At 38.3% G+C, this 15,388-nt stretch overlaps 2 non-coding genes across 2 annotated transcripts; both read right to left on the bottom strand.

Annotated features, from left to right (window-relative positions):
• Positions 1 to 697: 697 nt before the first annotated feature.
• Positions 698 to 769, bottom strand: TRNAE-CUC. The gene has a single exon. It is a non-coding gene; the product is annotated as a tRNA-Glu (tRNA).
• A 2,690-nt stretch (positions 770 to 3,459) lies between these two features.
• On the bottom strand, positions 3,460 to 3,566 carry LOC123636142. Its single transcript, XR_006734352.1, has one exon. It is a non-coding gene; the product is annotated as a U6 spliceosomal RNA (small nuclear RNA).
• Between the last annotated feature and the right edge of the window lie 11,822 nt (positions 3,567 to 15,388).

Genomic DNA, 15,388 nt, shown 5'->3' with positions numbered 1-15,388 from the left:
CTCTATTAATAGTTTCAGTTCTTGCATTTAATTCTTTAATCCGCTTAACATGTGGTATAAGGTAGTAATTCCACTTCTAGAAATTTACTCTAAGGAAATATCTAGAGATACACCCACAGATACCGCTACACAGATGTTCATCAAAGTGTTATTTCTAAAACCATAATTTAAGGGGGAAAAAAACCCTAAAAGTCCAGAAATATGATTGATTAAATCCATTTTGATAAAAAAATGAGGTTTTTTAAAAATTATATTTACATCATACATTGCTGATGAGAGTGTAAATTGGTATGAACTCTATGGAAGGCAAATTGGAATATCTATCCACAAAAACACATACATTTTGAACCAGCATTCCAATTCCTGGGTATTTATTCCACACACATGCAAAATGAAATATATACAAGATCATTTATGGCAGAATTTTTGTAATAGCCAAGGGTTAGAAATAACCTTACTGTCCATCAATAGGAAGCTGACTAAACTATCCACACAATGGAATGCTGTGTCATAAGAAAAAATAAGGAAGTTCTTCATGTCTAATCTGTAACTACTTCTAAAATATATTGTTAAATGAAAATGGCAAAGTGCAGAAAGCGTGTACAGATTGCTACCATTTGAGTAAAAGGAAGAGCATGTTTAAATATATATACACATGTTTGCATGCATGTACAGGGGTGAAAAATAAAAATGTTTCTTCCCTGACCGGGAATCGAACCCGGGCCGCGGCGGTGAGAGCGCCGAATCCTAACCACTAGACCACCAGGGAGGTCGATGAGCCTGTCTTCTTAAGAATATATCATTCTAACTAAAATGTGTGTTTCCGCTTGTACTTTCTATTTTCCATATTATTATATTTTCATTATCCAGGTTTTGCGATTTTCGAATGCTGGGCTGCGTGAAACTACTCACTACTTTTTTCTTAGAGTAAAAAACATCGTGAAAGAATTCCCCAGCTTGGCTCGTAGAGCCGAGAGAGGATTGTGTACACATGATCACAGTTCCCAAGACCAGAGATGAATGTCCAAAGAGAAGAGCGAGAAACAGAGAGAAAGCTCTCACCCCCTTGTAGTTGCAGTACTTTCCTGAACTGTGATCAGTAGAAAAGTAAGGTCCCCAGCTGGGTCTTTGCCAAAAACAACCAGGAACTTTTCCTTAAGAAATATAAGGGACATCATGTGAGTAACGCTAGGAGATCCTGGGCCTATTGTAGTTTTTCATGTCGTGTGAATTTTCACCGAACTCTGTAGGCTAAAATGAGTATTATAGACAAGTGAAAATCACTCCTCCTACGGGTGCTTGGTGCTCAGCAGGATCTGAGCTTCACTTGGTAGTAGAAGACTAAGAGAAGTGCAAGATCTTGTAACTTTAAAATTTTTAAATATGAGGAAGGAAGAGAGGGAATGAGGAGAAAGTAAGATTGCATGCATGGACTGAAGGAACTTTTAAAACGATCCCCATCAATGTATTGGAAATTATCCTTATGAGAGAGGAAAAAAAGCAAATGTGGCAAAATGTTGATAATGAATCAGTGTATTTTCAGCTTTTCTGTAGGTTTGAAATTTTTAGAAACAAAAGAGAAAAACAAAAATGAAATAAACAATCAAAAGCCTCCCCTCAGGTCTTTCTTTGGTCAGATGACCACCATGTGATTAACTCTGTGCCCATGAATCCAAATAGAAATTTTTAAAAGTAATTCCACCCCTAAACATACTCTTACATCAGAAAATACTTTTCATAATGAATGAAAAATAGAATTCAAAAATTGAATCACCGATGATATGTGTATATCAGCAGGGCTTGGGTGGTAGGACATGGAGTGTTGGGGGGATTCTTTTTGTTATTTTGTTTTGTTTTCAAAGTAACAATGTTGAAATGTTGTCTAAGAAAAACATTAATCTTCCACTCATCCAATTCCACCTTCCTAGGAGTTTAAATGCCAGACATTAGGTAGAAGAGTAACTAAATGCTAGACATTTATTTTCACAAAAACAAGAATCTTGTGGTCATGTCACCAATGAACCTAACAGAAACCACTTTCTTTTACTTCATTTGTTTCCACTAGACAGTTACGCACTGTGCCTCAAGGCGCGGAGTGGGGGATGGGGAGTGGTGTATCTAACTGTCAGAACAGCATACTGGGATTGCACCCAGGGTGGGTACAAGGTAACAATTTATTTCTCTATGTCACAGAGGAAATGAGCCTCCTTATATTTTGTTCAACAGTTATACAGCAATTAATTTTCATGAATTATTCTGCCACCTGCAGGTAATTTTTTGTAACACAAGAGGACTGAGGAAAGAAAGTATGAGCTCTGGAAGCTAGCCACCTTTCCCAACATCAAAGCACCAGGACAAAATCAAGCCTCCTCCTCTTCCTGGCACTACACACCTAAGGGTGGATGGGGAAGGAATGAGACTCATTCACATCACTGCCAGTTCTATTTTCTATTTTCCTTTTTAAAAATATTTCATGTGCCAGACTAGGTATTGAAGAGACAAAAATACAAGTAAACAGCTCAAAATCTAGTGGAAAACCAAACAAACAAGTGAATAAAAGACAATGGATTAGGGAGGATTGAGTAGATGTAATTTTCCTTATTCCTCCTCCTAATACAACCAAACACACTGGATATTACATATAAAACAAACATAAGAAGACGCTGAAAGGTGGAGAGAAAGAAGGAGGTAGACCAGCTAGAGGCCCCAGAACCCAAGGAATGACACAATGCTGATTCCCCTGGTCTTTCTTTTTGCCTCATATACCCCAGACTTGGAGCTGAAGGAGCCAGCAACCTAGAAATGCCAATAGGAGCAGCGAAAAAATCCCTAACAAAAGCCTGTTCTCTCTAGCCAAAGGGTCAGGAATGAGGCAGCCTAACAAAACAGAAAACTTTTAGACAATAACTGCTCTATTCCAGCCAAACACCACAGAAACAAACTGTGGCTCCCTCTCAGCCATTCCAGAAGAGACTGAATGGAATACCTACACTTCTATTCTCAGCAGGCCTGTTAGGAGGCATCCCTTCCCTTTCCTGCTGGGGTGGTATCAGAGGAAACTTAATAGAGAGCCAGGGCTTTCACCAAAAGTCACTGGTAACAAGGCTACCCTCATCCCCTAGTGTCAGTGGAGGTCATGTGGGGAGCAGTAAGGAGGTACTCCTACCTCTCCTGGCCAGGTTGGTATCAATGCAGCACTAGTAGGGAGCTGGAACTCCTACCTCTACCCAGCAGTAATGAGAAGCAGAATAGAGACAGAATAGAGACCCACACAAATATACCCAACTCATCTTTTTTTTTTTTTTTTACAAACGTACAAAAGCAATTCAATGGAGGAAAGATAACTTTTTCAACATACATTGCTGATGAAATTGGACATCCATAGGCAAATAATAATAATAATAATAAAACAAAACCTCAACCTAAGTCTCAGACCTTAATACCTTTTTTAAAAAAATAAAAAATATGAAATACTTCATGAATTTTCATGTCATCCTTGCACAGGGGCTATGCTAATCTTCTCTGTATCATTCTAATTTTAGTACATGTGCTGCCGAAGCGAACACAGACCTTAATATCTTATGCAAAAACTAACTCAAAATGGATCACCAACTTAAATATGAAGTGTAAAACTCTTAGAAAAACAATAGGAGAAAATCTTCATGATCTAGGACTATACAAAGACTTGACACCAAGAGCACAATGTATAAGAGGAAAAACTGATAAATCATAAATTAGACTTCATTAAAATTAAACACATTTGCTCTGCAAAAGATCCTGTTACAAGGATGAAAAGACAAGTTACCGATTAGAAGAAAAATATTTGCAAACCACATACCCAACAAAGGACTATTACCTAGGATGTATAAAGAACTCTCAAAAAAAAAAAAGAATCCAATAAGAAAATGGTAAAAACAAAACAAAAATCATGGAGGGACATTTCACCAAAGAAGATATACAGATGGCAAATAACCACATGAAAAGATGTTCACCATCATTAGCCATTAGGGAAATACAAATTTAAACCACAATTAAATATCACTACACATCTATCAGAATGGCTAAAATAAAAAATAGTGACAATATCAAATGCTGGTGAGAATAGAGAGAAACTGAATCACTAATACATTGCTTATGGGAATGTGAAATAGTACAGCCACTCCAGAAAACAGTTTGGCAGTTATCTTTAAAAACTAAATATGCAATTGCCATGTGACTCCACCTTTGCACTCCTGGTCATTTATCCCAGAGAAATAAAAACATATATTCATACAAAAATATGTTCACAAATGTTTACAGCATATTTATTAATAATAGCCAAAAACTGAAAACAAGGCAGATGTCCTTCAAACTGTGGTACATCTATAGAATGAAATACTATTCAGTAATAAAAAGGAAAAACTACTGATACACCTAACAACCTGAATGAATCACCAGAGAATCATGCTGAGACAGGACCTCACTTTGTCACCCAGGCTGGAGCGCAGTGGCGAGATCATAGCTCATTACAGCCCCAAACTCCTAGGCTCAAGCAATCCTCCTGAGTTAGCCTCCTGAGTAGCTGGGACTATAAGTGCACACCACTATGCCAGCTAATTTTTCTAGTTTTTGTAGAGTCTCTCACTTTTGTTCAGGGTGGTCTCCAACTCCTGGGCTCAAGCAATCCTCCCACTTCAGCCTCCCAGAGTGCTGGCATTACAGGTGTGAGCCACCGCACCAGCCAGGAGTTTTTTAAGTTCCCCAGATGATTCTAACATGCAGCCAAGGCTAACAGCCACTACTTTAGGCACTGGATTGTGCATTTTTCCATGAAGCACTATATTACATCTGTCTTGCATCCAGGTGTTACTTTTTATTTCTATATATTTTGTCTTGATGGCAAGACTGCAATATACTAGAAGGCCTTAATTCTGTCACACATTTCTAGAAAATTCTATGGTCAACATTTGCAGAATTGAACTAAGCCAACTAGTTGAGAATATTCCTGGCCTGGCATCAAGATTCGAGTTAATTTTGGTTAATTAATATAGTCCAAATCTAAGATGGAACAGGGGAGGGAGATGAAATCTAACATTTGTTGAGAATGGCAGACATTATCCTTGGTATAGCAGCAGCTAAAGTGCAGGCCTAAATAACAGAAATCTTTATTTGATTAGCAATAAATGTCTGGGGACAAAAAAAATACAAGACAGTCCAGGTGCAGTGGTTCATGCCTGTAATCCCAGCACATGGGAGGCTGACGCAGGAGGATCATTTGAGGCCAGGAATTTGAGACCAGCCTGGGTAACATAGCGAGACCTTGTCTCTAGAAAAAAAAAAAAATTAGCCAAGCATGGTGGCACACACCTGTAGGCTTAGCTACACAGGAGGCTTGAGGCAGTAGAATTGCTTGAGCCCAGGAGTTCCAAGTTACAGTGACTATGATGGTGCCACTGCACTCCAGCCTGGGCAACAGAGTGAGACCCTGTCTCTAAAACAAAACAAAAAAACAAAACACACACACACACACACACACAGGTATTAATCATGACTCTAATCACTATTGATTTCTCATAGTAAGTTCTCCTCCTAGCTTAATCTGGTCGTTCTATCCACAGCATTATAATAAGTATGTAAAGAACTCTTCAGGAGATGGACAACTGTGTGCTAGAGTCCAGAAATCAACCAGAAACACCCAAAGTCCTTTTGAAGAACAGTCTAGGTGGACAGACATAATCTCTATTGTATAACTAAAAAAAAAAAAATTTGCAAGTAAACCCAAATGGGTAGTAATTTATAGACTGAAGTTCACCTTATAGAATCTCATGGACTCTGAGAATTTGGAACAATCTACCTCCAAGAGCCCTAAAATGCCTGATGTATTGAGGACATATGCTGCAGGGTGATTTAACCATCCAAACATTTCCTACACCAACCCAATTTCCAACTTAGCATGAATTCTGCTTCAATGAGGGTATGGGGAAGTACTAAAATTATAAAGACTCTTGGCACTAGAAGAGATACCTTAGATCATATATATAATCTGTTGGGTTTTCAATCCATTCTAGCAATAAAACCCTTTTTTTCCTAATGAAATCAGATCCCAAATCCCAAAGTGTAAAACAGCTCAAAGTAGAGCCGCTCTGGTTGGATTGAGGTGCAAGGCATTACTAAGCCTTTGGGTTGCATGGTCGTGAAAAACAGCTTCTACTGCTGAAGGGCAGATCTCTGTGTGGCACTGTCCTTGAGAGGCTCCAGAGAGAAGCCAAGTATGTGAATTAAAAGGAGTTAACTATCTCTCTTATATCTATTATATTATATTGTCTTATATCTATCTCTTTATAACTATTCTCTTATATGAGAATATTGGGAATATCCTTGAGCTCCAAAAGAACAAACTGTTTCTAAAGCAAGGAAGGTCCGTACAGTGAAAGGACTTCTGGCTAAGCCAGTTTAGGTCATCGTAGTGTGACACCACCTGGGATTGAGAATGTCTAGTAGTATTCCTCAGTTGAAGTGGTACTGCCTTCCCCAGAGGGCCCTTTGGAAATATGTAGGGACACTTAAAATTTATAATGACTGGAGATGCAACTGGCACTTGGCAGAGGAAAGGGGACAAGAATGCTAAATGTCCTGCACTGGGAAGAAGAGTTCCACAAAACAAACAATTGTCAATAGGGCCCCATTGAGAAACATCAAAAGGCAATGGAAGCCTGAAATATTTGGGTTACTTTACACACAGAGACCCCATGACACACCTCAATATGTTCTGCCACAACTGAACTCTAAGAAACCCTAATTTTTTTCCCTCATTACTTTTCACTACCTGTGTTCTACCTTTACCAGTTATTCACATTTCATCTCCACAATCAAGATCTCACTGGTAATGAATAATCCTTTTTTTTTTAGATGTTATATGATCTGCAGCTCCTTTGGAGGCCAGGAGCCACTGGTGGCTGGCTCTACAAACATAATGAAAGCCACTATAAAAAATAATACTATCTTTAATAACATGCCTAATTCTTTACCTGAAGGTAAGTAGTCAGAACATTGAATGCACCATAAAGGAAAAGCTCCTGCCACTTTATGGCAAAATGAAAGAATTGAGTTCTACCCCAAATAGTTAATAAACAGTTTTCCCCTCTTGATGGGATTAAGATCACTGGGACTTAGGGATGCTATGTCTGAGGCTGTGAGAGGAAAGGAGGTGAAGGAATTGCCTGAGCAGAAGCCTGAAATAAAGGCAGATGTTAACTGCCTAGTTGGGGGACATATATCAGCGATCTGGGAGTACAGCAAAGCATGCTCCAACCTCAGAGCCAAGGGGTCTCATGCATGAAAAGCCGCGGAGCGGCCTGACATGAAAACTTCTCAGGACTGTAGAGGTAGATTGCAATATGTCAGCCTGGGAGAAGGGTCTTAAGGCTTCCATTGTTAGAACACTGGGCCAAGTTCCTTCTTTCCCTTTCTCTCCACAATGCCTCAGTTAATGTAAAACCAGTCTCCCAGTGGAAAGCATGTAGTTTCTTTGTTCCTTGATCAAATGGGTCACAGCTACTGAAGTTAGAAGATTGATATCCACGTACATAGCTTGAGCTTGGGATAAAATTGGTTAGTTTACCTTGATCAAAAGTGTCGTACCTACTGAAGAATTATGTGGTTTTTCCCTTATAGAAAGGAGAAGGAAATTAGCTAGGACACCTTGTGATTTTGGGAGGATCCCTGAGACTTCTGATCATTGTATCCCATGATTTTTTCGCAAGAGATCATTGTATTTTGCAGCACGGCAAAGAGAGTAAAAAGCAAGTGCTGGGTTTCAGTCACTGCCACCTTGGCACCAGAGTGCTAGTGGTCCCCTGATTTCCCTGCTCTTTCAAATACTGTTTCTGTTTCTTTCATCTCTTGCAACACATTCTGCCAGGGACCCTATCTTTATCAGGGACGTCGCAAACCCCCAATACCCTCTATAAGACCTCAAGATACAAATTAATATAAATCAAATAAATAAAACTAAATCTACAAGAACATATACCATAATGGATAGTCTCCACCAACTCAAGTATTTTTCAGGACTATCTGATAGCCAGAAAAGAATTGCTCCAAAGGCAGAGTGAAATACTCTTGTAGCTGGAAGAGCTATTTGCCAGTACTGCTTTGAGCTGGGTACTGACTGATTTACTCAAGGATGGTTTAGTAAAGCATCTACCTTATTCTTACCACCATCTACAATAAAAAAGAGTCATATCTTGCCTATTCTAACCCTCTAGTAAGAGGTTTTATATACTCCCAAGAAATTGTAATTGCAATGTCAAATGTACGTACTTGACCATTTTTCTGAGGAGAGGGCTCATATCTACCATCAGATTTTCAAAAGGGCGTATATATATAATCCAAAAAAGTTAAGAAGCACTGTTTTTTTGTTTTTTATTTGTTTGTTTTTTTAGACAGAGTCTCACTCTATCACCCTGGCTAGAATGCAGTGGTGTCATCATAGCTCACTGCAATCCCAAACTCCTGGGCTCAAGCAATCCTCCTGCCTCAGCTTCCCCAGTAGCTGGGACTACAGGTGTGAGCCACCACACTCAGCCAGAACCACTGATTTATAAACTCTGAATTCTTAGTAATCTCACACTGCCAACATACAATTAGTTCAACAAATGGAGACCCATCCTTTATGGCATCAACCATAAATAGATATGATAGTAGAATGAAATTGGAAACATTTTGTTTTGGGAGCTTTCTTCTTCAAAAAGGGAAATGCAAGCACTGCTCCCTCGATATTCCTAAGAATTGATAAAAACATCAAATGTGTGGGTAAATGTAGCACAAAGTAAAGTACATATGTCTTTATGTAATAGCTCCAAATGAGTAAAATGGCAAAATTCTAAGCTGTGAAAAATGAAAGCAGACTTTTTATTTAATTTAAATTTAAACTCATACTTCCAAAAATATTTGATTTGCTTTTAACTGTAATTTTTACAAAAATTTTTTTAAGTGACTTGTAAAAAATGCATAAATAAAGAAACATCTCATATGTAACCAAAAACAAATATAACAATTGACAACTAACATAGAAACTTTGGAAGCTATAGAAAAGATAAAAATACATAGCAAAAACTCAAGTTAATATAAATATAGTTGGTACTTATATTTTTCTATGAACTTCTAAACAGTTCAAACAAAAAGAGAAAAGAAAATGAATTATATAATCCTCATTGCCTCTTAAAAGGAAGCATCACGCTGCCTCCTAAAAGGAAATATATCAGAGTCCTGTATGGCTGAATCTGCTTCCAAATTCTGTACAGAGCAGTGAGAATGATCTATATTTAAAACTGAGATTATATTTTGATATAAAAAACTGATAATATTTTGTTTTTAATTTACACTTTTTCTTCTCTCTTTTTCTCCTCCTTTCTTGTCTCCTTTTGGACTAAAATTTTATCTTATTTTATTATTTTATTTGTCAGAAAGGCCAACTTTTCTTACATGGGGAATTTATGAAGTAGGCCCTTATACCTATAACAAATGAACATCATAATAATCATTGCCAGGTTTATCTGAAATGGATTTTGAAAAAATACCTTGTTTCCTTATCATTTTTTCATTTGACACAAAATAGAAGAGGTTATCACGATTCTCTTCTATTTTTGCAGTATATTGCTAAAAGTTAGTGGTTTAGTAATATAGTTTAAATGTGTTGAAATACATTAGAATTTTGATTAACTACTTAGGTATATACAAAAGCTGGATGCCATCCTGTCTCTCTATCCTTACTACTTGGTGATAGGCCCCATGTCTTAGCCAGTATTCTAATCTAAAAATCTAGAGATTATTTTACCTGTTCTACTATCTCCCACATCCTGATTGGAACCTGTATGTTTTCTGTTTTCCTTATCATCTAAACTCAGCCACTTCTGAACCTATAGAAAATGTTACAATGCAGAGTACTTGCTTCCGTGTCAGATAAATCTGGATTTGAAATAGGCTATGCCACTTTCCAAATTTACAGCCTTGGGCAAGATGGTCTCTCTGAGCTTCGGCTTTCTGATCTATAAAATGGGGATAAGATCTACCTTTCAGAGTTGTTGAAAGGATTAGAAATACCATCATGCGGATTACTCAGCTCGGCATCTGGCACCGATACACGTTCAACGATACTGTTATTCAAACTACTTTCTATTATTATTAATATGATTACCCTTGTCCAGGTAGATCTATTTTATTGTGTCTCATGACAATTCTCCCTACCCATTTCTGAGACTTCTCCCTTACTGAGTATAAAGACCAACATAATACTCTTTTCCTGTGTTTCTCTTATTGGTTAACCTTGTCTGGGCCCCTTGATGCTTTTAAATGTGGCTCTACCTTCAGCCACAAGTAGGATATTTTATTCTAGAACAAACAGTATACAAATTAGTGGCTGATATCCAGCCCATTACACTCTCTTTCCTAATTGCAACTTCTTTTCAGCTTCAGAACACTGAATGAGCATGCAGTAACTTAAAACTGCAATATAAATAACTTCAAAAGGGTAAAGAAGACAGATCTATAAATGGCATGGGAAAGATCTAAAGGACTTGATCCATGCTCCAAATCACCCTAAGTGGTGCCAACAAAGAGTTAGTGACCATCTTCTAGAAGAGTAGGGAACCTGTTTCTTTTTCTTTTTTTCTTTTTATTCAGACTTGAGCCAGTTTATAGGAAACTTTTTTCTATTAAGTGTCAAGAACTTACAGAAAACAGACTAGTTTAAGCCTTATAAGGAAGACAAACACAAAAGAAATTATTTCATCTACTTGAAAAATTAGACATTGGGCCAGGCAGGTGCCATGGCTCACACCTGTAATCCTAGCACTCTGGGAGGCTGAGGCAGGTAGATTGCTTGAGGTCAGGAGTTCAGGAGTTCAGGAGTTCGAGACCAACTGGAGCAAGAGCGAGACCAGTCTCTACTAAACATAGAAAAATTAGCCAGTCGTTATGGCATGGGACTGTACTCTTAGATACTGGGGAGGCTGAGGCAGGAGGATCGCTCAAGCCCAGGAGTTTGAGGTTGCAGTGAGCTACGATGACACCACAGCACTCTACCCAAGGTGACAGAGTGAGACTCTATCTCAAAAAATAAAATAAAATAAAAATAAAATAAACATTGACAAAAGTAGTAAAAATTAGTCTCAAAAACAATGTCTAAGCATCAGCAAGTCCTATAGACTTTACCTGCAAAATATATCGTAAGACAGACCACTTCTCATCATTTCCATGGCTGCAGTCAGAGTCCTAAATGACTGAATCTGCTTCCATTCTTCCCCCTCTCGAAAACCATTCTGAACAGAGCAGTGAGAATGACTGATGTTTAAAATTGAGATTATGATAATTTTTTTTCTTTTATTTACACTTTTTCTTTTATTTTTCTCCTCCTTTCTCTTCTTTTGGAATAAATTTTTGTCTTGTTTTATTTATTATTTTAATTCCCCTTCTTCCTCTTTTGGTTCAGAAATAATACCTTTTTCCCCTATTATTTTGGTGGCTATGCTTACAATGCATACTTACATAATAATTAAAGCATAAATTCAATTATATCAATTTTTATATATTCCTCCCTAACACTATGAGAGTCTTGGATAGCTTTAATAATAATTCCCATCCTATCTTATGTGCTATTGTGGTCATTTTTACTTCCAAAAGTAGTCATTTTTTTTTTTCTTTTTTTGAGACAGAGTGTCACTTTGTTGCCCTAGCTAGAGTGAGTGCCGTGGCATCAGCCTAGCTCACAGCAACCTCAAACTCCTGAGCTTAAGGGATCCTACTGCCTCAGCCTCCCGAGTAGCTGGGACTACAGGCATGCGCCACCACGCCCGGCTAATTTTTTGTATATATATTTTTAGTTGGCCAGATAATTTCTTTCTATTTTAGGCTGGTCTTGAACTCCTGACCTCCAGCGATCCACCGGCCTCGGCCTCCCAGAGTGCTAGGATTACAGGCGTGAGCCACCGCGCCCAGCCTCAAAAGTAGTCATTTTTAAGATTTACAATAATTGTTTAGCTTTAGCCGCAAAGTTATTTCTTTGTTTATCATTCTTTCTCCCATCTCAATCTGTCCTTCTGGGCTCAAAGTCATTCTTTCCATAGTAATCCTTTAAAAGTTCTTCTGATGAGTGTTGTTGGTATTAATAAATTCCTTCAGGTTTTGGTTTGTTTGAAAATGTTTTACTCATAATAGCTCACTGTAACCTCAAACTCCTGGTCTCAAGCAATCCTCCCATCTCGGCCTGCCAAAATGCTAAGATTACAGGTGGGAGCCACCATACCCAGCCTGTTTTACTTTTTTTTTTTTTTGAGACAGAGTCTCGCTCTGTTGCCCGGGCTAGAGTGAGTGCCGTGGCGTCAGCCTAGCTCACAGCAACCTCAAACTCCTGGCTTAAGCGATCCTACTGCCTCAGCCTCCCGAGTAGCTGGGACTACAGGCATGTGCCACCATGCCCAGCTAATTTTTTCTATTATATTTTTAGTTGGCCAGATAATTTCTTTCTATTTTTTTTAGTAGAGACAGGGGTCTCACTCTTGTTTAGGCTGGTCTCGAACTCCTGACCTCAAGCGATCCACCCGCCTCGGCCTCTCAGAGTGCTAGGATTCCAGGCGTGAGCCACCGTGCCCAGCCTACTTATTTTTAATTCTGGAATAATATTTTAGCTGAGTATAGAAGTCTATGTTGGCAATTATTATCTCTCAGCTTATCAGAGCCACACCACCACTATGTTTTGAACAAAATAGAGATAAGATCAACCACAAAATGACCAACCATCCCCTCTTCTAACATGAGTAATTGCAGCTTTTTTTGAAACCAATTTTGACTCCAATCCTCTTTAATCCTCCCACCTTCTATATAAAAATAATTTAGATATCCAATCACTGAAATACCTCACTTCTCAACAATATTCAGTCCAAAATTGGCCCTCACTATTCTAAACTCTAGTTCAGAAACACCCAACAGAAGCCCAAACACTGTAACAGGCTCCTCCTAACTTTCCCTCAGTGAAATGGTTCCATAATTCCTTTAGGGGCTTTCTCTTCCTTGCTATAGCAAGCCAAACAAACCCAACTTTTTAAACTACAGGTTCGTTTCTGGTGGTGTTTGGTCAATGGGCTTTGATGAGGATGATGGGCAAATTTCTCCAATACCAATTGACTATGTGAAGAATACATATGTGTACACATATATGTATGTATAAAATATATAACATTTATATAATATACATTATATTTAAATAATATTTTATATATAAACATATAAATGTTAAATAAAAGTGTATAGATATATATCAAAGGGACCACAGATGACTCTGGCTTTACTTTTTTTTTTTTTATGGAGACAGAATCTCACTCTGTTGCCCGGGCTAGAGTGCCGTGGCATCAGCCTCTCTCACAGCCACCTCAAACTCCTGGGCTCAAGCAATCCTCCTGCCTCAGACTCTCGAGTAGCTGGGACTACAGGCATGTGCCACCATGCCCAGCTAATTTTTTTCTATATATATTTTTAGCTGTCCATATAATTCCTTTCTATTTTCAGTAGAGACGGGGTCTCGCTCTTGCTCAGGCTGGTCTCGAACTTCTGAGCTCAAACGATCCTCCCGCCTCGGCCTCCCAGAGTGCTAGGATTACAGGCCTGAGCCACCATGCCTGGCTATTGGCTTTAAATTTTTACTATAAAATTTTCAAACAGGCCGAGTGCAGTGGCTCACGCCTGTAATCCTAGCACTCTGGGAGGCCGAGGAGGAGGATTGCTTGAGGTCAGGAGTTTGAGAGCAGCCTGAGCAAGAGTGAGACCCCGTTTCTAATAAAAAATAGAAAGAAATTATCTGGACAACTAAAAATATATAGAAAAAACTAGCCAGGCATGGTGGCGCATGCCTGTAGTCCCAGCTACTCGGGAGGCTGAGGCAGAAGTATCACTTAAGCCCAGGAGTTTGAGGTGGCTGTGAGAGAGGCTGATGCCACGGCACTCTAGCCTGGGCAACAGAGTGAGACTCTATCTCCAAAAAAAAAAACACATTTGATGTGTTTCAATCCATTGCAGATAGTATCCATTTTGATGCTCAACTTGTCCCATCTTTGACCAGTGGGAACTATTCTATTTGGCTCCTTAGTTCTTTTGCTACAATCCTAATAGTCTTCCTTGTTTATCCTTCCTTAGGGTAATTCTTGCCCCAAACTTGAAATCAGCCATTTCTCCAAGAAGTCCTGGTTCCTTTTAGTGGGAATTGGTATTTTGATAGCACAATTTGGACACTAGAGGTGTTTATTGTTACTGGATTGTCTCTAGGCCTTTTCAGGATAAAGCTAGGAAATTTTTTAGGATAAAATATACCATGAGTTCACAGTTATACTTGCAATTTAAATTCAGAATTGTAGATTTTTTTCTTAACTTCACTAATCATAAATCTGTATCACTTTAATCCACACTAAAAATCCTGGTTCTCAAAGACACCAACATTATTACTCATTTTTTTAATTCCACATCACACCTAAAATAGTTTCAGAATAATAATACCAACACTATAATCTATAATATGGCATTTAAAAATACTTTTTGTCACTTCTCTTTGTCATTAAATTATATCCTACTTGGGATGTCACAGCCAAGTTATTTTGTTTTAAAGTCACTTCACTTCAATAGTTTGCTTGGAGGCATTTAACTTTTTGTAAAAAAACTCCTTGTGATATGGCCTCTGGTGGTTGAGAGAAAAATTAAAGTTGTCAGATATACATATATCTGAGAAGAGTAGTACTGTGTGGGCCTCTGAATTAAATGTAGAGCCAATTGGTACAAATGCCTCAGTGGTACTATTTGGAATCAGTCCTTGCATTAACTTTACTCAGCAAATACTAAAAGATAATGATCTCAGATGTTCCTATGGCTGCAAAAACATGATATACCTAAATCCCTTGATCACAATATCTTAAATTCACAAGATTCTGTTATTCCACAAAAGTACCTTTCTGAATGTCTTTTTCTCTACACTTATCTCTCCAACTCCCCCTCCCCTACAGGTTAGTAGTTTCAAAAAAATTCTATTTCCAGTCTTTCTTCACTTCTTTGCCTTTGTTAGCCTTCTCCCCCAGCAACTCAGGAGTTTATATTTTGTGTGTATTATTGAGGGGGCGGGAGGAGGAATTGCTGTACGAACTAAGGTAATGAAAACGGAGGAGGTAGGGGGATAGACAGCTGCAAGGATCTGAGCGGGATAGACTGAACGAACCTTCATCCTAAACAACTCAGAGCTCAGATTTCTTCTCTGGACAGCTGGCTTTTTCAGTCCTTCTAAAATACTCTGTCTGCACAGATGAGGGAGGAGCTGTGAATTACCTCTGCTATGGATCTTATTTAAAGTCAACTACCTCCCAGATAACCATTT

This window comes from Lemur catta, chromosome 3 (assembly GCF_020740605.2).
Source record: "Lemur catta isolate mLemCat1 chromosome 3, mLemCat1.pri, whole genome shotgun sequence".
In the NCBI taxonomy this organism is placed as follows: Eukaryota; Metazoa; Chordata; class Mammalia; order Primates; family Lemuridae; genus Lemur; species Lemur catta.
Note: the sequence above shows the minus strand (reverse complement) of the source record. Positions and strands in the feature narration are given on the sequence as shown.